General features: G+C 41.9%; 26 non-coding genes across 26 annotated transcripts; all 26 read right to left on the bottom strand.

Annotated features, from left to right (window-relative positions):
* Positions 1–348: 348 nt before the first annotated feature.
* trnaq-uug (transfer RNA glutamine (anticodon UUG)) lies at positions 349–420 on the bottom strand. Its single transcript has one exon. It is a non-coding gene; the product is annotated as a tRNA-Gln (tRNA).
* A 1,260-nt stretch (positions 421–1,680) lies between these two features.
* Positions 1,681–1,752, bottom strand: trnap-ugg (transfer RNA proline (anticodon UGG)). Its single transcript has one exon. It is a non-coding gene; the product is annotated as a tRNA-Pro (tRNA).
* A 582-nt stretch (positions 1,753–2,334) lies between these two features.
* Positions 2,335–2,406, bottom strand: trnap-agg (transfer RNA proline (anticodon AGG)). The gene has a single exon. It is a non-coding gene; the product is annotated as a tRNA-Pro (tRNA).
* Positions 2,407–3,014: 608 nt separating this feature from the next.
* trnap-ugg (transfer RNA proline (anticodon UGG)) lies at positions 3,015–3,086 on the bottom strand. Its single transcript has one exon. It is a non-coding gene; the product is annotated as a tRNA-Pro (tRNA).
* Positions 3,087–3,666: 580 nt separating this feature from the next.
* Positions 3,667–3,738, bottom strand: trnap-agg (transfer RNA proline (anticodon AGG)). Its single transcript has one exon. It is a non-coding gene; the product is annotated as a tRNA-Pro (tRNA).
* A 1,260-nt stretch (positions 3,739–4,998) lies between these two features.
* Positions 4,999–5,070, bottom strand: trnap-agg (transfer RNA proline (anticodon AGG)). Its single transcript has one exon. It is a non-coding gene; the product is annotated as a tRNA-Pro (tRNA).
* A 608-nt stretch (positions 5,071–5,678) lies between these two features.
* trnap-ugg (transfer RNA proline (anticodon UGG)) lies at positions 5,679–5,750 on the bottom strand. Its single transcript has one exon. It is a non-coding gene; the product is annotated as a tRNA-Pro (tRNA).
* Positions 5,751–6,332: 582 nt separating this feature from the next.
* trnap-agg (transfer RNA proline (anticodon AGG)) lies at positions 6,333–6,404 on the bottom strand. The gene has a single exon. It is a non-coding gene; the product is annotated as a tRNA-Pro (tRNA).
* Positions 6,405–7,664: 1,260 nt separating this feature from the next.
* On the bottom strand, positions 7,665–7,736 carry trnap-agg (transfer RNA proline (anticodon AGG)). Its single transcript has one exon. It is a non-coding gene; the product is annotated as a tRNA-Pro (tRNA).
* Positions 7,737–8,344: 608 nt separating this feature from the next.
* Positions 8,345–8,416, bottom strand: trnaq-uug (transfer RNA glutamine (anticodon UUG)). The gene has a single exon. It is a non-coding gene; the product is annotated as a tRNA-Gln (tRNA).
* Positions 8,417–9,676: 1,260 nt separating this feature from the next.
* Positions 9,677–9,748, bottom strand: trnap-ugg (transfer RNA proline (anticodon UGG)). Its single transcript has one exon. It is a non-coding gene; the product is annotated as a tRNA-Pro (tRNA).
* Positions 9,749–10,330: 582 nt separating this feature from the next.
* On the bottom strand, positions 10,331–10,402 carry trnap-agg (transfer RNA proline (anticodon AGG)). The gene has a single exon. It is a non-coding gene; the product is annotated as a tRNA-Pro (tRNA).
* A 608-nt stretch (positions 10,403–11,010) lies between these two features.
* On the bottom strand, positions 11,011–11,082 carry trnap-ugg (transfer RNA proline (anticodon UGG)). The gene has a single exon. It is a non-coding gene; the product is annotated as a tRNA-Pro (tRNA).
* A 580-nt stretch (positions 11,083–11,662) lies between these two features.
* On the bottom strand, positions 11,663–11,734 carry trnap-agg (transfer RNA proline (anticodon AGG)). The gene has a single exon. It is a non-coding gene; the product is annotated as a tRNA-Pro (tRNA).
* A 1,260-nt stretch (positions 11,735–12,994) lies between these two features.
* Positions 12,995–13,066, bottom strand: trnap-agg (transfer RNA proline (anticodon AGG)). The gene has a single exon. It is a non-coding gene; the product is annotated as a tRNA-Pro (tRNA).
* A 1,260-nt stretch (positions 13,067–14,326) lies between these two features.
* Positions 14,327–14,398, bottom strand: trnap-agg (transfer RNA proline (anticodon AGG)). The gene has a single exon. It is a non-coding gene; the product is annotated as a tRNA-Pro (tRNA).
* Positions 14,399–15,006: 608 nt separating this feature from the next.
* On the bottom strand, positions 15,007–15,078 carry trnap-ugg (transfer RNA proline (anticodon UGG)). Its single transcript has one exon. It is a non-coding gene; the product is annotated as a tRNA-Pro (tRNA).
* A 582-nt stretch (positions 15,079–15,660) lies between these two features.
* On the bottom strand, positions 15,661–15,732 carry trnap-agg (transfer RNA proline (anticodon AGG)). Its single transcript has one exon. It is a non-coding gene; the product is annotated as a tRNA-Pro (tRNA).
* Positions 15,733–16,992: 1,260 nt separating this feature from the next.
* Positions 16,993–17,064, bottom strand: trnap-agg (transfer RNA proline (anticodon AGG)). The gene has a single exon. It is a non-coding gene; the product is annotated as a tRNA-Pro (tRNA).
* A 608-nt stretch (positions 17,065–17,672) lies between these two features.
* On the bottom strand, positions 17,673–17,744 carry trnaq-uug (transfer RNA glutamine (anticodon UUG)). The gene has a single exon. It is a non-coding gene; the product is annotated as a tRNA-Gln (tRNA).
* A 1,260-nt stretch (positions 17,745–19,004) lies between these two features.
* Positions 19,005–19,076, bottom strand: trnap-ugg (transfer RNA proline (anticodon UGG)). The gene has a single exon. It is a non-coding gene; the product is annotated as a tRNA-Pro (tRNA).
* A 582-nt stretch (positions 19,077–19,658) lies between these two features.
* On the bottom strand, positions 19,659–19,730 carry trnap-agg (transfer RNA proline (anticodon AGG)). The gene has a single exon. It is a non-coding gene; the product is annotated as a tRNA-Pro (tRNA).
* Positions 19,731–20,990: 1,260 nt separating this feature from the next.
* Positions 20,991–21,062, bottom strand: trnap-agg (transfer RNA proline (anticodon AGG)). The gene has a single exon. It is a non-coding gene; the product is annotated as a tRNA-Pro (tRNA).
* A 608-nt stretch (positions 21,063–21,670) lies between these two features.
* Positions 21,671–21,742, bottom strand: trnaq-uug (transfer RNA glutamine (anticodon UUG)). The gene has a single exon. It is a non-coding gene; the product is annotated as a tRNA-Gln (tRNA).
* Positions 21,743–23,002: 1,260 nt separating this feature from the next.
* trnap-ugg (transfer RNA proline (anticodon UGG)) lies at positions 23,003–23,074 on the bottom strand. The gene has a single exon. It is a non-coding gene; the product is annotated as a tRNA-Pro (tRNA).
* Positions 23,075–23,656: 582 nt separating this feature from the next.
* trnap-agg (transfer RNA proline (anticodon AGG)) lies at positions 23,657–23,728 on the bottom strand. Its single transcript has one exon. It is a non-coding gene; the product is annotated as a tRNA-Pro (tRNA).
* Positions 23,729–24,100: the final 372 nt, after the last annotated feature.

The raw sequence follows: 24,100 nt of genomic DNA on the forward strand, positions 1-24,100 counted from the left end.
GCCCAACTTTAAGACAGAACAGGTCTATATCTCCATTTCTCTACCATTGACTTGAAGCGTTTCAATCTGGACTTATAGAACAAATACGGAAACTGCTTTAGATAATACTGCAGAGGGTGTGCTTCCATGATACAGGATTACTGACATGCGTGGATCTGTCTTTCAAATTCCAGATAAGAAATTAATTTAAGAAGGTCTTGAAGCAACTTTGGAATGAGTGGTAGAGGTTTGAGCTGTATTGCCATATTTGGGGTTTTGATTCCAAATGCATTGAATGTTATAGTCATTGATTCAATCCTTCACTGATTTCACAGCAAAGGAAAGACACAAGGCCAGTAAACCAGGAAAGGGCTCGTCCGGGATTTGAACCCGGGACCTCTCGCACCAAAAGCGAGAATCATACCCCTAGAACAACGAGCCAAGATTTGCAACTTTAGACTTCATACGAGTGCCGCGGGCCACAGATAGCAAAAAGATACCCTCGGAAGGTACGTTCGATCATCGAATAGAAACATCCTACAAATTTCAGTTCAGCTCACTCAATGTCAGTGTTGCTTCCATTTTTTTTATTTCAAAGTTCTCTTATTCTAAAGTGGAGATTAGTTGCCAAAAGTATGCGTAAATCAATCTGTAACACTACAAATCCCAGCTTTGAGTGTAAACTTGTGGAGCGTCAACGTAAACTCCAAGTAAAAGCTGGGATAACGGTTTGTCTAGCTAAAAATTGCATTGTAAAAGAAAAGAAGAGTTGTTCACTTAACTGTCAGTGGCTTTAATGTTGGGGATGTTCAGTCTATGTCCTCAATAACTTCACTCATGTTGAGTGAAAGGAGAGCCAACTGCTACAGCTCCAAACAATATAGTAAGACAGGACATTTTTGCAATTGTTATCAGCACTCTTAATTAACAATTTGGGAGAGCAAAGAGAGACGCATTTGAGATGAAGGAAGGTACCCAAAGTTAACCATCAAGCTTTCCGTATAGGTTTCTTAAAGGAGGAGGGCTCACCCTTGATTTGAACCCAGGACCTCTCGCACCCTAAGCGAGAATCATACCCCTAGACCAACGAGCCAAAAGGTGGACTTTTTGCGTTTCGTGAGAGTACGCGGACAGCTGACGTAGCCATGGAATCCTGGGAATTTGTGATTGCTTTCTTTCTTCTTTGACTTTTCCAGAGCAATGAGCCTATATTGTTTGGAGTTGGCTCTCCCTTCACTCAACATGAGTGAAGTTATTAGGCACATACACTGAACAGCCCACAAAAACTCCTGAGACCAATGAGCCAATACTCACCGCCAGGTTCCACCAACTCACATCACATTTCATCAAGAAGCCCAACTTTAAGACAGAACAGGTCTATATCTCCATTTCTCTACCATTGACTTGAAGCGTTTCAATCTGGATTTATAGAACAAATACCAAAACTGCTTTAGATAATACTGCAGAGGGTGTGCTTCCATGATACAGGATTACTGACCTGTGTGGATCTGTCTTTCAAATTCCAGATAAGAAATTAATTTAAGAAGTTCTTGAAGCAACTTTGGAATGAGTGGTGGATGTTTGAGCTGTATTGCCATATTTGGGGTTTTGATTCCAAATGCGTTGAATGTTATAGTCATTGATTCAATCCTTCTCTGATTTCACAGCAAAGGAAAGACACAAGGCCAGTAAACCAGGAAAGGGCTCGTCCGGGATTTGAACCCGGGACCTCTCGCACCCAAAGCGAGAATCATACCCCTAGACCAACGAGCCAGGATTTGCAACTTTAGACTTCATACGAGTGCCGCGGGCCACAGATAGCAAAAAGATACCCTCGGAAGGTACGTTCGATCATCGAATAGAAACATCCTACAACTTTCAGTTCAGCTCACTCAATGTCAGTGTTGCTTCCATTTTTTTTATTTCAAAGTTCTCTTATTCTATGGTGGAGATTAGTTGCCAAAAGTATGTGTAAATCAATCTGTAACACTACAAATCCCAGCTGTTAGTGTAAACTTGTGGAGGGTCAACGTAAACTCCATGTAAAAGCTTGGATAACGGTTTGTCTAGCTAAAAATTGCATTGTAAAAGAAAAGAAGAGTTGTTGACTTAACTGTCAGTGGCTTTAATGTTGGGGATGTTCAGTCTATGTCCTCAATAACTTCACTCATGTTGAGTGAAAGGAGAGCCAACTGCTACAGCTCCAAACAATATAGTAAGACAGGACATTTTTGCAATTGTTATCAGCACTCTTAATTAACAATTTGGGAGAGTAAAGAGAGACGCATTTGAGATGAAGGAAGATACCCAAAGTTAACCATCAAGCTTTCCGTATAGGTTTCTTAAAGGAGGAAAGGGCTCGTCCGGGATTTGAACCCGGGACCTCTCGCACCCTAAGCGAGAATCATACCCCTAGACCAACGAGCCAAAGGGTAGACTTTTTGCGTTTGGTGAGAGCACGCGGACAGCTGACGTAGTCATGGAATCCTGGGAATTTGTGATTGCTTTCTTTCTTCTTTGACTTTTCCAGAGCAATGAGCCTATATTGTTTGGAGTTGGCTCTCCCTTCACTCAACATGAGTGAAGTTATTAGGCACATACACTGAACAGCCCACAAAAACTCCTGAGACCAATGAGCCAATACTCACCGCCAGGTTCCACCAACTCACATCACATTTTATCAAGAAGCCCAACTTTAAGACAGAACAGGTCTATATCTCCATTTCTCTACCATTGACTTGAAGCGTTTCAATCTGGACTTATAGAACAAATACGGAAACTGCTTTAGATAATACTGCAGAGGGTGTGCTTCCATGATACAGGATTACTGACCTGTGTGGATCTGTCTTTCAAATTCCAGATAAGAAATTAATTTAAGAAGGTCTTGAAGCAACTTCGGAATGAGTGGTGGAGGTTTGAGCTGTATTGCCATATTTGGGGTTTTGATTCCAAATGCGTTGAATGTTATAGTCATTGATTCAATCCTTCTCTGATTTCACAGCAAAGGAAAGACACAAGGCCAGTAAACCAGGAAAGGGCTCGTCCGGGATTTGAACCCGGGACCTCTCGCACCCAAAGCGAGAATCATACCCCTAGAACAACGAGCCAAGATTTGCAACTTTAGACTTCATACGAGTGCCGCGGGCCACAGATAGCAAAAAGATACCCTCGGAAGGTACGTTCGATCATCGAATAGAAACATCCTACAACTTTCAGATCAGCTCACTCAATGTCAGTGTTGCTTCCATTTTTTTTATTTCAAAGTTCTCTTATTCTAAAGTGGAGATTAGTTGCCAAAAGTACGTGTAAATCAATCTGTAACACTACAAATCCCAGCTGTGAGTGTAAACTTGTGGAGGGTCAACGTAAACTCCAAGTAAAAGCTGGGATAACGGTTTGTCTAGCTAAAAATTGCATTGTAAAAGAAAAGAAGAGTTGTTCACTTAACTGTCAGTGGCTTTAATGTTGGGGATGTTCAGTCTATGTCCTCAATAACTTCACTCATGTTGAGTGAAAGGAGAGCCAAGTGCTACAGCTCCAAACAATATAGTAAGACAGGACATTTTTGCAATTGTTATCAGCACTCTTAATTAACAATTTGGGAGAGCAAAGAGAGACGCATTTGAGATGAAGGAAGGTACCCAAAGTTAACCATAAAGCTTTCCGTATAGGTTTCTTAAAGGAGGAGAGCTCGCCCGGGATTTGAACCCGGGACCTCTCGCACCCTAAGCGAGAATCATACCCCTAGACCAACGAGCCAAAAGGTAGACTGTTTGCGTTTCATGAGAGCACGCGGACAGCTGACGTAGCCATGGAATCCTGGGAATTTGTGATTGCTTTCTTTCTTCTTTGACTTTTCCAGAGCAATGAGCCTATATTGTTTGGAGTTGGCTCTCCCTTCACTCAACATGAGTGAAGTTATTAGGCACATACACTGAACAGCCCACAAAAACTCCTGAGACCAATGAGCCAATACTCACCGCCAGGTTCCACCAACTCACATCACATTTTATCAAGAAGCCCAACTTTAAGACAGAACAGGTCTATATCTCCATTTCTCTACCATTGACTTGAAGCGTTTCAATCTGGACTTATAGAACAAATACGGAAACTGCTTTAGATAATACTGCAGAGGGTGTGCTTCCATGATACAGGATTACTGACATGCGTGGATCTGTCTTTCAAATTCCAGATAAGAAACTAATTTAAGAAGGTCTTGAAGCAACTTCGGAATGAGTGGTGGAGGTTTGAGCTGTATTGCCATATTTGGGGTTTTTATTCCAAATGCATTGAATGTTATAGTCATTGATTCAATCCTTCTCTGATTTCACAGCAAAGGAAAGACACAAGGCCAGTAAACCAGGAAAGGGCTCGTCCGGGATTTGAACCCGGGACGTCTCGCACCAAAAGCGAGAATCATACCCCTAGAACAACGAGCCAAGATTTGCAACTTTAGACTTCATACGAGTGCCGCGGGCCACAGATAGCAAAAAGATACCCTCGGAAGGTACGTTCGATCATCGAATAGAAACATCCTACAACTTTCAGTTCAGCTCACTCAATGTCAGTGTTGCTTCCATTTTTTTTATTTCAAAGTTCTCTTATTCTAAAGTGGAGATTAGTTGCCAAAAGTATGTGTAAATCAATCTGTAACACTACAAATCCCAGCTGTGAGTGTAAACTTGTGGAGGGTCAACGTAAACTCCAAGTAAAAGCTGGGATAACGGTTTGTCTAGCTAAAAATTGCATTGTAAAAGAAAAGAAGAGTTGTTCACTTAACTGTCAGTGGCTTTAATGTTGGGGATGTTCAGTCTATGTCCTCAATAACTTCACTCATGTTGAGTGAAAGGGGAGCCAACTGCTACAGCTCCAAACAATATAGTAAGACAGGACATTTTTGCAATTGTTATCAGCACTCTTAATTAACAATTTGGGAGAGCAAAGAGAGATGCATTTGAGATGAAGGAAGGTACCCAAAGTTAACCATAAAGCTTTCCGTATAGGTTTCTTAAAGGAGGAGAGCTCGCCCGGGATTTGAACCCGGGACCTCTCGCACCCTAAGCGAGAATCATACCCCTAGACCAACGAGCCAAAAGGTGGACTTTTTGCGTTTCGTGATAGTACGCGGACAGCTGACGTAGCCATGGAATCCTGGGAATTTGTGATTGCTTTCTTTCTTCTTTGACTTTTCCAGAGCAATGAGCCTATATTGTTTGGAGTTGGCTCTCCCTTCACTCAACATGAGTGAAGTTATTAGGCACATACACTGAACAGCCCACAAAAACTCCTGAGACCAATGAGCCAATACTCACCGCCAGGTTCCACCAACTCACATCACATTTTATCAAGAAGCCCAACTTTAAGACAGAACAGGTCTATATCTCCATTTCTCTACCATTGACTTGAAGCGTTTCAATCTGGACTTATAGAACAAATACGGAAACTGCTTTAGATAATACTGCAGAGGGTGTGCTTCCATGATACAGGATTACTGACCTGTGTGGATCTGTCTTTCAAATTCCAGATAAGAAATTAATTTAAGAAGGTCTTGAAGCAACTTCGGAATGAGTGGTGGATGTTTGAGCTGTATTGCCATATTTGGGGTTTTGATTCCAAATGCGTTGAATGTTATAGTCATTGATTCAATCCTTCTCTGATTTCACAGCAAAGGAAAGACACAAGGCCAGTAAACCAGGAAAGGGCTCGTCCGGGATTTGAACCCAGGACCTCTCGCACCCAAAGCGAGAATCATACCCCTAGACCAACGAGCCAGGATTTGCAACTTTAGACTTCATACGAGTGCCGCGGGCCACAGATAGCAAAAAGATACCCTCGGAAGGTACGTTCGATCATCGAATAGAAACATCCTACAACTTTCAGTTCAGCTCACTCAATGTCAGTGTTGCTTCCATTTTTTTTATTTCAAAGTTCTCTTATTCTAAAGTGGAGATTAGTTGCCAAAAGTATGTGTAAATCAATCTGTAACACTACAAATCCCAGCTGTTAGTGTAAACTTGTGGAGGGTCAACGTAAACTCCATGTAAAAGCTTGGATAACGGTTTGTCTAGCTAAAAATTGCATTGTAAAAGAAAAGAAGAGTTGTTCACTTAACTGTCAGTGGCTTTAATGTTGGGGATGTTCAGTCTATGTCCTCAATAACTTCACTCATGTTGAGTGAAAGGAGAGCCAAGTGCTACAGCTCCAAACAATATAGTAAGACAGGACATTTTTGCAATTGTTATCAGCACTCTTAATTAACAATTTGGGAGAGCAAAGAGAGACGCATTTGAGATGAAGGAAGGTACCCAAAGTTAACCATCAAGCTTTCCGTATAGGTTTCTTAAAGGAGGAAAGGGCTCGTCCGGGATTTGAACCCGGGACCTCTCGCACCCTAAGCGAGAATCATACCCCTAGACCAACGAGCCAAAAGGTAGACTGTTTGCGTTTCATGAGAGCACGCGGACAGCTGACGTAGCCATGGAATCCTGGGAATTTGTGATTGCTTTCTTTCTTCTTTGACTTTTCCAGAGCAATGAGCCTATATTGTTTGGAGTTGGCTCTCCCTTCACTCAACATGAGTGAAGTTATTAGGCACATACACTGAACAGCCCACAAAAACTCCTGAGACCAATGAGCCAATACTCACCGCCAGGTTCCACCAACTCACATCACATTTTATCAAGAAGCCCAACTTTAAGACAGAACAGGTCTATATCTCCATTTCTCTACCATTGACTTGAAGCGTTTCAATCTGGACTTATAGAACAAATACGGAAACTGCTTTAGATAATACTGCAGAGGGTGTGCTTCCATGATACAGGATTACTGACATGCGTGGATCTGTCTTTCAAATTCCAGATAAGAAACTAATTTAAGAAGGTCTTGAAGCAACTTCGGAATGAGTGGTGGAGGTTTGAGCTGTATTGCCATATTTGGGGTTTTTATTCCAAATGCATTGAATGTTATAGTCATTGATTCAATCCTTCTCTGATTTCACAGCAAAGGAAAGACACAAGGCCAGTAAACCAGGAAAGGGCTCGTCCGGGATTTGAACCCGGGACGTCTCGCACCAAAAGCGAGAATCATACCCCTAGAACAACGAGCCAAGATTTGCAACTTTAGACTTCATACGAGTGCCGCGGGCCACAGATAGCAAAAAGATACCCTCGGAAGGTACGTTCGATCATCGAATAGAAACATCCTACAACTTTCAGTTCAGCTCACTCAATGTCAGTGTTGCTTCCATTTTTTTTTTTTCAAAGTTCTCTTATTCTAAAGTGGAGATTAGTTGCCAAAAGTATGTGTAAATCAATCTGTAACACTACAAATCCCAGCTGTGAGTGTAAACTTGTGGAGGGTCAACGTAAACTCCAAGTAAAAGCTGGGATAACGGTTTGTCTAGCTAAAAATTGCATTGTAAAAGAAAAGAAGAGTTGTTCACTTAACTGTCAGTGGCTTTAATGTTGGGGATGTTCAGTCTATGTCCTCAATAACTTCACTCATGTTGAGTGAAAGGGGAGCCAACTGCTACAGCTCCAAACAATATAGTAAGACAGGACATTTTTGCAATTGTTATCAGCACTCTTAATTAACAATTTGGGAGAGCAAAGAGAGATGCATTTGAGATGAAGGAAGGTACCCAAAGTTAACCATAAAGCTTTCCGTATAGGTTTCTTAAAGGAGGAGAGCTCGCCCGGGATTTGAACCCGGGACCTCTCGCACCCTAAGCGAGAATCATACCCCTAGACCAACGAGCCAAAAGGTGGACTTTTTGCGTTTCTTGAGAGCACGCGGACAGCTGACGTAGCCATGGAATCCTGGGAATTTGTGATTGCTTTCTTTCTTCTTTGACTTTTCCAGAGCAATGAGCCTATAGTGTTTGAAGTTGGCTCTCCCTTCACTCAACATGAGTGAAGTTATTAGGCACATACACTGAACAGCCCACAAAAACTCCTGAGACCAATGAGCCAATACTCACCACCAGGTTCCACCAACTCACATCACATTTTATCAAGAAGCCCAACTTTAAGACAGAACAGGTCTATATCTCCATTTCTCTACCATTGACTTGAAGCGTTTCAATCTGGACTTATAGAACAAATACGGAAACTGCTTTAGATAATACTGCAGAGGGTGTGCTTCCATGATACAGGATTACTGACATGCGTGGATCTGTCTTTCAAATTCCAGATAAGAAATTAATTTAAGAAGGTCTTGAAGCAACTTTGGAATGAGTGGTAGAGGTTTGAGCTGTATTGCCATATTTGGGGTTTTGATTCCAAATGCATTGAATGTTATAGTCATTGATTCAATCCTTCACTGATTTCACAGCAAAGGAAAGACACAAGGCCAGTAAACCAGGAAAGGGCTCGTCCGGGATTTGAACCCGGGACCTCTCGCACCAAAAGCGAGAATCATACCCCTAGAACAACGAGCCAAGATTTGCAACTTTAGACTTCATACGAGTGCCGCGGGCCACAGATAGCAAAAAGATACCCTCGGAAGGTACGTTCGATCATCGAATAGAAACATCCTACAACTTTCAGTTCAGCTCACTCAATGTCAGTGTTGCTTCCATTTTTTTTATTTCAAAGTTCTCTTATTCTAAAGTGGAGATTAGTTGCCAAAAGTATGTGTAAATCAATCTGTAACACTACAAATCCCAGCTTTGAGTGTAAACTTGTGGAGCGTCAACGTAAACTCCAAGTAAAAGCTGGGATAACGGTTTGTCTAGCTAAAAATTGCATTGTAAAAGAAAAGAAGAGTTGTTCACTTAACTGTCAGTGGCTTTAATGTTGGGGATGTTCAGTCTATGTCCTCAATAACTTCACTCATGTTGAGTGAAAGGAGAGCCAACTGCTACAGCTCCAAACAATATAGTAAGACAGGACATTTTTGCAATTGTTATCAGCACTCTTAATTAACAATTTGGGAGAGCAAAGAGAGACGCATTTGAGATGAAGGAAGGTACCCAAAGTTTACCATCAAGCTTTCCGTATAGGTTTCTTAAAGGAGGAGGGCTCACCCTTGATTTGAACCCAGGACCTCTCGCACCCTAAGCGAGAATCATACCCCTAGACCAACGAGCCAAAAGGTGGACTTTTTGCGTTTCGTGAGAGTACGCGGACAGCTGACGTAGCCATGGAATCCTGGGAATTTGTGATTGCTTTCTTTCTTCTTTGACTTTTCCAGAGCAATGAGCCTATATTGTTTGGAGTTGGCTCTCCCTTCACTCAACATGAGTGAAGTTATTAGGCACATACACTGAACAGCCCACAAAAACTCCTGAGACCAATGAGCCAATACTCACCGCCAGGTTCCACCAACTCACATCACATTTTATCAAGAAGCCCAACTTTAAGACAGAACAGGTCTATATCTCCATTTCTCTACCATTGACTTGAAGCGTTTCAATCTGGATTTATAGAACAAATACCAAAACTGCTTTAGATAATACTGCAGAGGGTGTGCTTCCATGATACAGGATTACTGACCTGTGTGGATCTGTCTTTCAAATTCCAGATAAGAAATTAATTTAAGAAGTTCTTGAAGCAACTTTGGAATGAGTGGTGGATGTTTGAGCTGTATTGCCATATTTGGGGTTTTGATTCCAAATGCGTTGAATGTTATAGTCATTGATTCAATCCTTCTCTGATTTCACAGCAAAGGAAAGACACAAGGCCAGTAAACCAGGAAAGGGCTCGTCCGGGATTTGAACCCGGGACCTCTCGCACCCAAAGCGAGAATCATACCCCTAGACCAACGAGCCAGGATTTGCAACTTTAGACTTCATACGAGTGCCGCGGGCCACAGATAGCAAAAAGATACCCTCGGAAGGTACGTTCGATCATCGAATAGAAACATCCTACAACTTTCAGTTCAGCTCACTCAATGTCAGTGTTGCTTCCATTTTTTTTATTTCAAAGTTCTCTTATTCTATGGTGGAGATTAGTTGCCAAAAGTATGTGTAAATCAATCTGTAACACTACAAATCCCAGCTGTTAGTGTAAACTTGTGGAGGGTCAACGTAAACTCCATGTAAAAGCTTGGATAACGGTTTGTCTAGCTAAAAATTGCATTGTAAAAGAAAAGAAGAGTTGTTGACTTAACTGTCAGTGGCTTTAATGTTGGGGATGTTCAGTCTATGTCCTCAATAACTTCACTCATGTTGAGTGAAAGGAGAGCCAACTGCTACAGCTCCAAACAATATAGTAAGACAGGACATTTTTGCAATTGTTATCAGCACTCTTAATTAACAATTTGGGAGAGTAAAGAGAGACGCATTTGAGATGAAGGAAGATACCCAAAGTTAACCATCAAGCTTTCCGTATAGGTTTCTTAAAGGAGGAAAGGGCTCGTCCGGGATTTGAACCCGGGACCTCTCGCACCCTAAGCGAGAATCATACCCCTAGACCAACGAGCCAAAGGGTAGACTTTTTGCGTTTGGTGAGAGCACGCGGACAGCTGACGTAGTCATGGAATCCTGGGAATTTGTGATTGCTTTCTTTCTTCTTTGACTTTTCCAGAGCAATGAGCCTATATTGTTTGGAGTTGGCTCTCCCTTCACTCAACATGAGTGAAGTTATTAGGCACATACACTGAACAGCCCACAAAAACTCCTGAGACCAATGAGCCAATACTCACCGCCAGGTTCCACCAACTCACATCACATTTTATCAAGAAGCCCAACTTTAAGACAGAACAGGTCTATATCTCCATTTCTCTACCATTGACTTGAAGCGTTTCAATCTGGACTTATAGAACAAATACGGAAACTGCTTTAGATAATACTGCAGAGGGTGTGCTTCCATGATACAGGATTACTGACCTGTGTGGATCTGTCTTTCAAATTCCAGATAAGAAATTAATTTAAGAAGGTCTTGAAGCAACTTCGGAATGAGTGGTGGAGGTTTGAGCTGTATTGCCATATTTGGGGTTTTGATTCCAAATGCGTTGAATGTTATAGTCATTGATTCAATCCTTCTCTGATTTCACAGCAAAGGAAAGACACAAGGCCAGTAAACCAGGAAAGGGCTCGTCCGGGATTTGAACCCGGGACCTCTCGCACCCAAAGCGAGAATCATACCCCTAGAACAACGAGCCAAGATTTGCAACTTTAGACTTCATACGAGTGCCGCGGGCCACAGATAGCAAAAAGATACCCTCGGAAGGTACGTTCGATCATCGAATAGAAACATCCTACAACTTTCAGATCAGCTCACTCAATGTCAGTGTTGCTTCCATTTTTTTTATTTCAAAGTTCTCTTATTCTAAAGTGGAGATTAGTTGCCAAAAGTACGTGTAAATCAATCTGTAACACTACAAATCCCAGCTGTGAGTGTAAACTTGTGGAGGGTCAACGTAAACTCCAAGTAAAAGCTGGGATAACGGTTTGTCTAGCTAAAAATTGCATTGTAAAAGAAAAGAAGAGTTGTTCACTTAACTGTCAGTGGCTTTAATGTTGGGGATGTTCAGTCTATGTCCTCAATAACTTCACTCATGTTGAGTGAAAGGAGAGCCAAGTGCTACAGCTCCAAACAATATAGTAAGACAGGACATTTTTGCAATTGTTATCAGCACTCTTAATTAACAATTTGGGAGAGCAAAGAGAGACGCATTTGAGATGAAGGAAGGTACCCAAAGTTAACCATAAAGCTTTCCGTATAGGTTTCTTAAAGGAGGAGAGCTCGCCCGGGATTTGAACCCGGGACCTCTCGCACCCTAAGCGAGAATCATACCCCTAGACCAACGAGCCAAAAGGTAGACTGTTTGCGTTTCATGAGAGCACGCGGACAGCTGACGTAGCCATGGAATCCTGGGAATTTGTGATTGCTTTCTTTCTTCTTTGACTTTTCCAGAGCAATGAGCCTATATTGTTTGGAGTTGGCTCTCCCTTCACTCAACATGAGTGAAGTTATTAGGCACATACACTGAACAGCCCACAAAAACTCCTGAGACCAATGAGCCAATACTCACCGCCAGGTTCCACCAACTCACATCACATTTTATCAAGAAGCCCAACTTTAAGACAGAACAGGTCTATATCTCCATTTCTCTACCATTGACTTGAAGCGTTTCAATCTGGACTTATAGAACAAATACGGAAACTGCTTTAGATAATACTGCAGAGGGTGTGCTTCCATGATACAGGATTACTGACATGCGTGGATCTGTCTTTCAAATTCCAGATAAGAAACTAATTTAAGAAGGTCTTGAAGCAACTTCGGAATGAGTGGTGGAGGTTTGAGCTGTATTGCCATATTTGGGGTTTTTATTCCAAATGCATTGAATGTTATAGTCATTGATTCAATCCTTCTCTGATTTCACAGCAAAGGAAAGACACAAGGCCAGTAAACCAGGAAAGGGCTCGTCCGGGATTTGAACCCGGGACGTCTCGCACCAAAAGCGAGAATCATACCCCTAGAACAACGAGCCAAGATTTGCAACTTTAGACTTCATACGAGTGCCGCGGGCCACAGATAGCAAAAAGATACCCTCGGAAGGTACGTTCGATCATCGAATAGAAACATCCTACAACTTTCAGTTCAGCTCACTCAATGTCAGTGTTGCTTCCATTTTTTTTATTTCAAAGTTCTCTTATTCTAAAGTGGAGATTAGTTGCCAAAAGTATGTGTAAATCAATCTGTAACACTACAAATCCCAGCTGTGAGTGTAAACTTGTGGAGGGTCAACGTAAACTCCAAGTAAAAGCTGGGATAACGGTTTGTCTAGCTAAAAATTGCATTGTAAAAGAAAAGAAGAGTTGTTCACTTAACTGTCAGTGGCTTTAATGTTGGGGATGTTCAGTCTATGTCCTCAATAACTTCACTCATGTTGAGTGAAAGGGGAGCCAACTGCTACAGCTCCAAACAATATAGTAAGACAGGACATTTTTGCAATTGTTATCAGCACTCTTAATTAACAATTTGGGAGAGCAAAGAGAGATGCATTTGAGATGAAGGAAGGTACCCAAAGTTAACCATAAAGCTTTCCGTATAGGTTTCTTAAAGGAGGAGAGCTCGCCCGGGATTTGAACCCGGGACCTCTCGCACCCTAAGCGAGAATCATACCCCTAGACCAACGAGCCAAAAGGTGGACTTTTTGCGTTTCGTGATAGTACGCGGACAGCTGACGTAGCCATGGAATCCTGGGAATTTGTGATTGCTTTCTTTCTTCTTTGACTTTTCCAGAGCAATGAGCCTATATTGTTTGGAGTTGGCTCTCCCTTCACTCAACATGAGTGAAGTTATTAGGCACATACACTGAACAGCCCACAAAAACTCCTGAGACCAATGAGCCAATACTCACCGCCAGGTTCCACCAACTCACATCACATTTTATCAAGAAGCCCAACTTTAAGACAGAACAGGTCTATATCTCCATTTCTCTACCATTGACTTGAAGCGTTTCAATCTGGACTTATAGAACAAATACGGAAACTGCTTTAGATAATACTGCAGAGGGTGTGCTTCCATGATACAGGATTACTGACCTGTGTGGATCTGTCTTTCAAATTCCAGATAAGAAATTAATTTAAGAAGGTCTTGAAGCAACTTCGGAATGAGTGGTGGATGTTTGAGCTGTATTGCCATATTTGGGGTTTTGATTCCAAATGCGTTGAATGTTATAGTCATTGATTCAATCCTTCTCTGATTTCACAGCAAAGGAAAGACACAAGGCCAGTAAACCAGGAAAGGGCTCGTCCGGGATTTGAACCCGGGACGTCTCGCACCAAAAGCGAGAATCATACCCCTAGAACAACGAGCCAAGATTTGCAACTTTAGACTTCATACGAGTGCCGCGGGCCACAGATAGCAAAAAGATACCCTCGGAAGGTACGTTCGATCATCGAATAGAAACATCCTACAACTTTCAGTTCAGCTCACTCAATGTCAGTGTTGCTTCCATTTTTTTTATTTCAAAGTTCTCTTATTCTAAAGTGGAGATTAGTTGCCAAAAGTATGTGTAAATCAATCTGTAACACTACAAATCCCAGCTGTGAGTGTAAACTTGTGGAGGGTCAACGTAAACTCCAAGTAAAAGCTGGGATAACGGTTTGTCTAGCTAAAAATTGCATTGTAAAAGAAAAGAAGAGTTGTTCACTTAACTGTCAGTGGCTTTAATGTTGGGGATGTTCAGTCTATGTCCTCAATAACTTCACTCATGTTGAGTGAAAGGGGAGCCAACTGCTACAGCTCCAAACAATATAGTAAGACAGGACATTTTTGCAATTGTTATCAGCACTCTTAATTAACAATTTGGGAGAGCAAAGAGAGATGCATTTGAGATGAAGGAAGGTACCCAAAGTTAACCATAAAGCTTTCCGTATAGGTTTCTTAAAGGAGGAGAGCTCGCCCGGGATTTGAACCCGGGACCTCTCGCACCCTAAGCGAGAATCATACCCCTAGACCAACGAGCCAAAAGGTGGACTTTTTGCGTTTCGTGATAGTACGCGGACAGCTGACGTAGCCATGGAATCCTGGGAATTTGTGATTGCTTTCTTTCTTCTTTGACTTTTCCAGAGCAATGAGCCTATATTGTTTGGAGTTGGCTCTCCCTTCACTCAACATGAGTGAAGTTATTAGGCACATACACTGAACAGCCCACAAAAACTCCTGAGACCAATGAGCCAATACTCACCGCCAGGTTCCACCAACTCACATCACATTTTATCAAGAAGCCCAACTTTAAGACAGAACAGGTCTATATCTCCATTTCTCTACCATTGACTTGAAGCGTTTCAATCTGGACTTATAGAACAAATACGGAAACTGCTTTAGATAATACTGCAGAGGGTGTGCTTCCATGATACAGGATTACTGACCTGTGTGGATCTGTCTTTCAAATTCCAGATAAGAAATTAATTTAAGAAGGTCTTGAAGCAACTTCGGAATGAGTGGTGGATGTTTGAGCTGTATTGCCATATTTGGGGTTTTGATTCCAAATGCGTTGAATGTTATAGTCATTGATTCAATCCTTCTCTGATTTCACAGCAAAGGAAAGACACAAGGCCAGTAAACCAGGAAAGGGCTCGTCCGGGATTTGAACCCAGGACCTCTCGCACCCAAAGCGAGAATCATACCCCTAGACCAACGAGCCAGGATTTGCAACTTTAGACTTCATACGAGTGCCGCGGGCCACAGATAGCAAAAAGATACCCTCGGAAGGTACGTTCGATCATCGAATAGAAACATCCTACAACTTTCAGTTCAGCTCACTCAATGTCAGTGTTGCTTCCATTTTTTTTATTTCAAAGTTCTCTTATTCTAAAGTGGAGATTAGTTGCCAAAAGTATGTGTAAATCAATCTGTAACACTACAAATCCCAGCTGTTAGTGTAAACTTGTGGAGGGTCAACGTAAACTCCATGTAAAAGCTTGGATAACGGTTTGTCTAGCTAAAAATTGCATTGTAAAAGAAAAGAAGAGTTGTTCACTTAACTGTCAGTGGCTTTAATGTTGGGGATGTTCAGTCTATGTCCTCAATAACTTCACTCATGTTGAGTGAAAGGAGAGCCAAGTGCTACAGCTCCAAACAATATAGTAAGACAGGACATTTTTGCAATTGTTATCAGCACTCTTAATTAACAATTTGGGAGAGCAAAGAGAGACGCATTTGAGATGAAGGAAGGTACCCAAAGTTAACCATCAAGCTTTCCGTATAGGTTTCTTAAAGGAGGAAAGGGCTCGTCCGGGATTTGAACCCGGGACCTCTCGCACCCTAAGCGAGAATCATACCCCTAGACCAACGAGCCAAAAGGTAGACTGTTTGCGTTTCATGAGAGCACGCGGACAGCTGACGTAGCCATGGAATCCTGGGAATTTGTGATTGCTTTCTTTCTTCTTTGACTTTTCCAGAGCAATGAGCCTATATTGTTTGGAGTTGGCTCTCCCTTCACTCAACATGAGTGAAGTTATTAGGCACATACACTGAACAGCCCACAAAAACTCCTGAGACCAATGAGCCAATACTCACCGCCAGGTTCCACCAACTCACATCACATTTTATCAAGAAGCCCAACTTTAAGACAGAACAGGTCTATATCTCCATTTCTCTACCATTGACTTGAAGCGTTTCAATCTGGACTTATAGAACAAATACGGAAACTGCTTTAGATAATACTGCAGAGGGTGTGCTTCCATGATACAGGATTACTGACATGCGTGGATCTGTCTTTCAAATTCCAGATAAGAAACTAATTTAAGAAGGTCTTGAAGCAACTTCGGAATGAGTGGTGGAGGTTTGAGCTGTATTGCCATATTTGGGGTTTTTATTCCAAATGCATTGAATGTTATAGTCATTGATTCAATCCTTCTCTGATTTCACAGCAAAGGAAAGACACAAGGCCAGTAAACCAGGAAAGGGCTCGTCCGGGATTTGAACCCGGGACGTCTCGCACCAAAAGCGAGAATCATACCCCTAGAACAACGAGCCAAGATTTGCAACTTTAGACTTCATACGAGTGCCGCGGGCCACAGATAGCAAAAAGATACCCTCGGAAGGTACGTTCGATCATCGAATAGAAACATCCTACAACTTTCAGTTCAGCTCACTCAATGTCAGTGTTGCTTCCATTTTTTTTTTTTCAAAGTTCTCTTATTCTAAAGTGGAGATTAGTTGCCAAAAGTATGTGTAAATCAATCTGTAACACTACAAATCCCAGCTGTGAGTGTAAACTTGTGGAGGGTCAACGTAAACTCCAAGTAAAAGCTGGGATAACGGTTTGTCTAGCTAAAAATTGCATTGTAAAAGAAAAGAAGAGTTGTTCACTTAACTGTCAGTGGCTTTAATGTTGGGGATGTTCAGTCTATGTCCTCAATAACTTCACTCATGTTGAGTGAAAGGGGAGCCAACTGCTACAGCTCCAAACAATATAGTAAGACAGGACATTTTTGCAATTGTTATCAGCACTCTTAATTAACAATTTGGGAGAGCAAAGAGAGATGCATTTGAGATGAAGGAAGGTACCCAAAGTTAACCATAAAGCTTTCCGTATAGGTTTCTTAAAGGAGGAGAGCTCGCCCGGGATTTGAACCCGGGACCTCTCGCACCCTAAGCGAGAATCATACCCCTAGACCAACGAGCCAAAAGGTGGACTTTTTGCGTTTCTTGAGAGCACGCGGACAGCTGACGTAGCCATGGAATCCTGGGAATTTGTGATTGCTTTCTTTCTTCTTTGACTTTTCCAGAGCAATGAGCCTATAGTGTTTGAAGTTGGCTCTCCCTTCACTCAACATGAGTGAAGTTATTAGGCACATACACTGAACAGCCCACAAAAACTCCTGAGACCAATGAGCCAATACTCACCACCAGGTTCCACCAACTCACATCACATTTTATCAAGAAGCCCAACTTTAAGACAGAACAGGTCTATATCTCCATTTCTCTACCATTGACTTGAAGCGTTTCAATCTGGACTTATAGAACAAATACGGAAACTGCTTTAGATAATACTGCAGAGGGTGTGCTTCCATGATACAGGATTACTGACATGCGTGGATCTGTCTTTCAAATTCCAGATAAGAAATTAATTTAAGAAGGTCTTGAAGCAACTTTGGAATGAGTGGTAGAGGTTTGAGCTGTATTGCCATATTTGGGGTTTTGATTCCAAATGCATTGAATGTTATAGTCATTGATTCAATCCTTCACTGATTTCACAGCAAAGGAAAGACACAAGGCCAGTAAACCAGGAAAGGGCTCGTCCGGGATTTGAACCCGGGACCTCTCGCACCAAAAGCGAGAATCATACCCCTAGAACAACGAGCCAAGATTTGCAACTTTAGACTTCATACGAGTGCCGCGGGCCACAGATAGCAAAAAGATACCCTCGGAAGGTACGTTCGATCATCGAATAGAAACATCCTACAACTTTCAGTTCAGCTCACTCAATGTCAGTGTTGCTTCCATTTTTTTTATTTCAAAGTTCTCTTATTCTAAAGTGGAGATTAGTTGCCAAAAGTATGTGTAAATCAATCTGTAACACTACAAATCCCAGCTTTGAGTGTAAACTTGTGGAGCGTCAACGTAAACTCCAAGTAAAAGCTGGGATAACGGTTTGTCTAGCTAAAAATTGCATTGTAAAAGAAAAGAAGAGTTGTTCACTTAACTGTCAGTGGCTTTAATGTTGGGGATGTTCAGTCTATGTCCTCAATAACTTCACTCATGTTGAGTGAAAGGAGAGCCAACTGCTACAGCTCCAAACAATATAGTAAGACAGGACATTTTTGCAATTGTTATCAGCACTCTTAATTAACAATTTGGGAGAGCAAAGAGAGACGCATTTGAGATGAAGGAAGGTACCCAAAGTTTACCATCAAGCTTTCCGTATAGGTTTCTTAAAGGAGGAGGGCTCACCCTTGATTTGAACCCAGGACCTCTCGCACCCTAAGCGAGAATCATACCCCTAGACCAACGAGCCAAAAGGTGGACTTTTTGCGTTTCGTGAGAGTACGCGGACAGCTGACGTAGCCATGGAATCCTGGGAATTTGTGATTGCTTTCTTTCTTCTTTGACTTTTCCAGAGCAATGAGCCTATATTGTTTGGAGTTGGCTCTCCCTTCACTCAACATGAGTGAAGTTATTAGGCACATACACTGAACAGCCCACAAAAACTCCTGAGACCAATGAGCCAATACTCACCGCCAGGTTCCACCAACTCACATCACATTTTATCAAGAAGCCCAACTTTAAGACAGAACAGGTCTATATCTCCATTTCTCTACCATTGACTTGAAGCGTTTCAATCTGGATTTATAGAACAAATACCAAAACTGCTTTAGATAATACTGCAGAGGGTGTGCTTCCATGATACAGGATTACTGACCTGTGTGGATCTGTCTTTCAAATTCCAGATAAGAAATTAATTTAAGAAGTTCTTGAAGCAACTTTGGAATGAGTGGTGGATGTTTGAGCTGTATTGCCATATTTGGGGTTTTGATTCCAAATGCGTTGAATGTTATAGTCATTGATTCAATCCTTCTCTGATTTCACAGCAAAGGAAAGACACAAGGCCAGTAAACCAGGAAAGGGCTCGTCCGGGATTTGAACCCGGGACCTCTCGCACCCAAAGCGAGAATCATACCCCTAGACCAACGAGCCAGGATTTGCAACTTTAGACTTCATACGAGTGCCGCGGGCCACAGAGAGCAAAAAGATACCCTCGGAAGGTACGTTCGATCATCGAATAGAAACATCCTACAACTTTCAGTTCAGCTCACTCAATGTCAGTGTTGCTTCCATTTTTTTTATTTCAAAGTTCTCTTATTCTATGGTGGAGATTAGTTGCCAAAAGTATGTGTAAATCAATCTGTAACACTACAAATCCCAGCTGTTAGTGTAAACTTGTGGAGGGTCAACGTAAACTCCATGTAAAAGCTTGGATAACGGTTTGTCTAGCTAAAAATTGCATTGTAAAAGAAAAGAAGAGTTGTTGACTTAACTGTCAGTGGCTTTAATGTTGGGGATGTTCAGTCTATGTCCTCAATAACTTCACTCATGTTGAGTGAAAGGAGAGCCAAGTGCTACAGCTCCAAACAATATAGTAAGACAGGACATTTTTGCAATTGTTATCAGCACTCTTAATTAACAATTTGGGAGAGCAAAGAGAGACGCATTTGAGATGAAGGAAGGTACCCAAAGTTAACCATCAAGCTTTCCGTATAGGTTTCTTAAAGGAGGAAAGGGCTCGTCCGGGATTTGAACCCGGGACCTCTCGCACCCTAAGCGAGAATCATACCCCTAGACCAACGAGCCAAAAGGTGGACTTTTTGCGTTTCGTGAGAGCACGCGGACAGCTGACGTAGCCATGGAATCCTGGGAATTTGTGATTGCTTTCTTTCTTCTTTGACTTTTCCAGAGCAATGAGCCTATATTGTTTGGAGTTGGCTCTCCCTTCACTCAACATGAGTGAAGTTATTAGGCACATACACTGAACAGCCCACAAAAACTCCTGAGACCAATGAGCCAATACTCACCGCCAGGTTCCACCAACTCACATCACATTTTATCAAGAAGCCCAACTTTAAGACAGAACAAGTCTATATCTCCATTTCTCTACCATTGACTTGAAGCGTTTCAATCTGGACTTATAGAACAAATACGGAAACTGCTTTAGATAATACTGCAGAGGGTGTGCTTCCATGATACAGGATTACTGACATGCGTGGATCTGTCTTTCAAATTCCAGATAAGAAACTAATTTAAGAAGGTCTTGAAGCAACTTCGGAATGAGTGGTGGAGGTTTGAGCTGTATTGCCATATTTGGGGTTTTTATTCCAAATGCATTGAATGTTATAGTCATTGATTCAATCCTTCTCTGATTTCACAGCAAAGGAAAGACACAAGGCCAGTAAACCAGGAAAGGGCTCGTCCGGGATTTGAACCCGGGACGTCTCGCACCAAAAGCGAGAATCATACCCCTAGAACAACGAGCCAAGATTTGCAACTTTAGACTTCATACGAGTGCCGCGGGCCACAGATAGCAAAAAGATACCCTCGGAAGGTACGTTCGATCATCGAATAGAAACATCCTACAACTTTCAGTTCAGCTCACTCAATGTCAGTGTTGCTTCCATTTTTTTTTTTTCAAAGTTCTCTTATTCTAAAGTGGAGATTAGTTGCCAAAAGTATGTGTAAATCAATCTGTAACACTACAAATCCCAGCTGTGAGTGTAAACTTGTGGAGGGTCAACGTAAACTCCAAGTAAAAGCTGGGATAACGGTTTGTCTAGCTAAAAATTGCATTGTAAAAGAAAAGAAGAGTTGTTCACTTAACTGTCAGTGGCTTTAATGTTGGGGATGTTCAGTCTATGTCCTCAATAACTTCACTCATGTTGAGTGAAAGGGGAGCCAACTGCTACAGCTCCAAACAATATAGTAAGACAGGACATTTTTGCAATTGTTATCAGCACTCTTAATTAACAATTTGGGAGAGCAAAGAGAGATGCATTTGAGATGAAGGAAGGTACCCAAAGTTAACCATAAAGCTTTCCGTATAGGTTTCTTAAAGGAGGAGAGCTCGCCCGGGATTTGAACCCGGGACCTCTCGCACCCTAAGCGAGAATCATACCCCTAGACCAACGAGCCAAAAGGTGGACTTTTTGCGTTTCGTGATAGTACGCGGACAGCTGACGTAGCCATGGAATCCTGGGAATTTGTGATTGCTTTCTTTCTTCTTTGACTTTTCCAGAGCAATGAGCCTATAGTGTTTGAAGTTGGCTCTCCCTTCACTCAACATGAGTGAAGTTATTAGGCACATACACTGAACAGCCCACAAAAACTCCTGAGACCAATGAGCCAATACTCACCACCAGGTTCCACCAACTCACATCACATTTTATCAAGAAGCCCAACTTTAAGACAGAACAGGTCTATATCTCCATTTCTCTACCATTGACTTGAAGCGTTTCAATCTGGACTTATAGAACAAATACGGAAACTGCTTTAGATAATACTGCAGAGGGTGTGCTTCCATGATACAGGATTACTGACATGCGTGGATCTGTCTTTCAAATTCCAGATAAGAAATTAATTTAAGAAGGTCTTGAAGCAACTTTGGAATGAGTGGTAGAGGTTTGAGCTGTATTGCCATATTTGGGGTTTTGATTCCAAATGCATTGAATGTTATAGTCATTGACTCAATCCTTCACTGATTTCACAGCAAAGGAAAGACACAAGGCCAGTAAACCAGGAAAGGGCTCGTCCGGGATTTGAACCCGGGACCTCTCGCACCAAAAGCGAGAATCATACCCCTAGAACAACGAGCCAAGATTTGCAACTTTAGACTTCATACGAGTGCCGCGGGCCACAGATAGCAAAAAGATACCCTCGGAAGGTACGTTCGATCATCGAATAGAAACATCCTACAACTTTCAGTTCAGCTCACTCAATGTCAGTGTTGCTTCCATTTTTTTTATTTCAAAGTTCTCTTATTCTAAAGTGGAGATTAGTTGCCAAAAGTATGTGTAAATCAATCTGTAACACTACAAATCCCAGCTTTGAGTGTAAACTTGTGGAGCGTCAACGTAAACTCCAAGTAAAAGCTGGGATAACGGTTTGTCTAGCTAAAAATTGCATTGTAAAAGAAAAGAAGAGTTGTTCACTTAACTGTCAGTGGCTTTAATGTTGGGGATGTTCAGTCTATGTCCTCAATAACTTCACTCATGTTGAGTGAAAGGAGAGCCAACTGCTACAGCTCCAAACAATATAGTAAGACAGGACATTTTTGCAATTGTTATCAGCACTCTTAATTAACAATTTGGGAGAGCAAAGAGAGACGCATTTGAGATGAAGGAAGGTACCCAAAGTTAACCATCAAGCTTTCCGTATAGGTTTCTTAAAGGAGGAGGGCTCACCCTTGATTTGAACCCAGGACCTCTCGCACCCTAAGCGAGAATCATACCCCTAGACCAACGAGCCAAAAGGTGGACTTTTTGCGTTTCGTGAGAGTACGCGGACAGCTGACGTAGCCATGGAATCCTGGGAATTTGTGATTGCTTTCTTTCTTCTTTGACTTTTCCAGAGCAATGAGCCTATATTGTTTGGAGTTGGCTCTCCCTTCACTCAACATGAGTGAAGTTATTAGGCACATACACTGAACAGCCCACAAAAACTCCTGAGACCAATGAGCCAATACTCACCGCCAGGTTCCACCAACTCACATCACATTTTATCAAGAAGCCCAACTTTAAGACAGAACAGGTCTATATCTCCATTTCTCTACCATTGACTTGAAGCGTTTCAATCTGGATTTATAGAACAAATACCAAAACTGCTTTAGATAATACTGCAGAGGGTGTGCTTCCATGATACAGGATTACTGACCTGTGTGTATCTGTCTTTCAAATTCCAGATAAGAAATTAATTTAAGAAGTTCTTGAAGCAACTTTGGAATGAGTGGTGGATGTTTGAGCTGTATTGCCATATTTGGGGTTTTGATTCCAAATGCGTTGAATGTTATAGTCATTGATTCAATCCTTCTCTGATTTCACAGCAAAGGAAAGACACAAGGCCAGTAAACCAGGAAAGGGCTCGTCCGGGATTTGAACCCGGGACCTCTCGCACCCAAAGCGAGAATCATACCCCTAGACCAACGAGCCAGGATTTGCAACTTTAGACTTCATACGAGTGCCGCGGGCCACAGATAGCAAAAAGATACCCTCGGAAGGTACGTTCGATCATCGAATAGAAACATCCTACAACTTTCAGTTCAGCTCACTCAATGTCAGTGTTGCTTCCATTTTTTTTATTTCAAAGTTCTCTTATTCTATGGTGGAGATTAGTTGCCAAAAGTATGTGTAAATCAATCTGTAACACTACAAATCCCAGCTGTTAGTGTAAACTTGTGGAGGGTCAACGTAAACTCCATGTAAAAGCTTGGATAACGGTTTGTCTAGCTAAAAATTGCATTGTAAAAGAAAAGAAGAGTTGTTGACTTAACTGTCAGTGGCTTTAATGTTGGGGATGTTCAGTCTATGTCCTCAATAACTTCACTCATGTTGAGTGAAAGGAGAGCCAACTGCTACAGCTCCAAACAATATAGTAAGACAGGACATTTTTGCAATTGTTATCAGCACTCTTAATTAACAATTTGGGAGAGTAAAGAGAGACGCATTTGAGATGAAGGAAGATACCCAAAGTTAACCATCAAGCTTTCCGTATAGGTTTCTTAAAGGAGGAAAGGGCTCGTCCGGGATTTGAACCCGGGACCTCTCGCACCCTAAGCGAGAATCATACCCCTAGACCAACGAGCCAAAGGGTAGACTTTTTGCGTTTGGTGAGAGCACGCGGACAGCTGACGTAGTCATGGAATCCTGGGAATTTGTGATTGCTTTCTTTCTTCTTTGACTTTTCCAGAGCAATGAGCCTATATTGTTTGGAGTTGGCTCTCCCTTCACTCAACATGAGTGAAGTTATTAGGCACATACACTGAACAGCCCACAAAAACTCCTGAGACCAATGAGCCAATACTCACCGCCAGGTTCCACCAACTCACATCACATTTTATCAAGAAGCCCAACTTTAAGACAGAACAGGTCTATATCTCCATTTCTCTACCATTGACTTGAAGCGTTTCAATCTGGACTTATAGAACAAATACGGAAACTGCTTTAGATAATACTGCA

This window comes from Odontesthes bonariensis, chromosome 9, assembly GCF_027942865.1.
Source record: "Odontesthes bonariensis isolate fOdoBon6 chromosome 9, fOdoBon6.hap1, whole genome shotgun sequence".
Lineage (NCBI taxonomy): Eukaryota > Metazoa > Chordata > Actinopteri > Atheriniformes > Atherinopsidae > Odontesthes > Odontesthes bonariensis.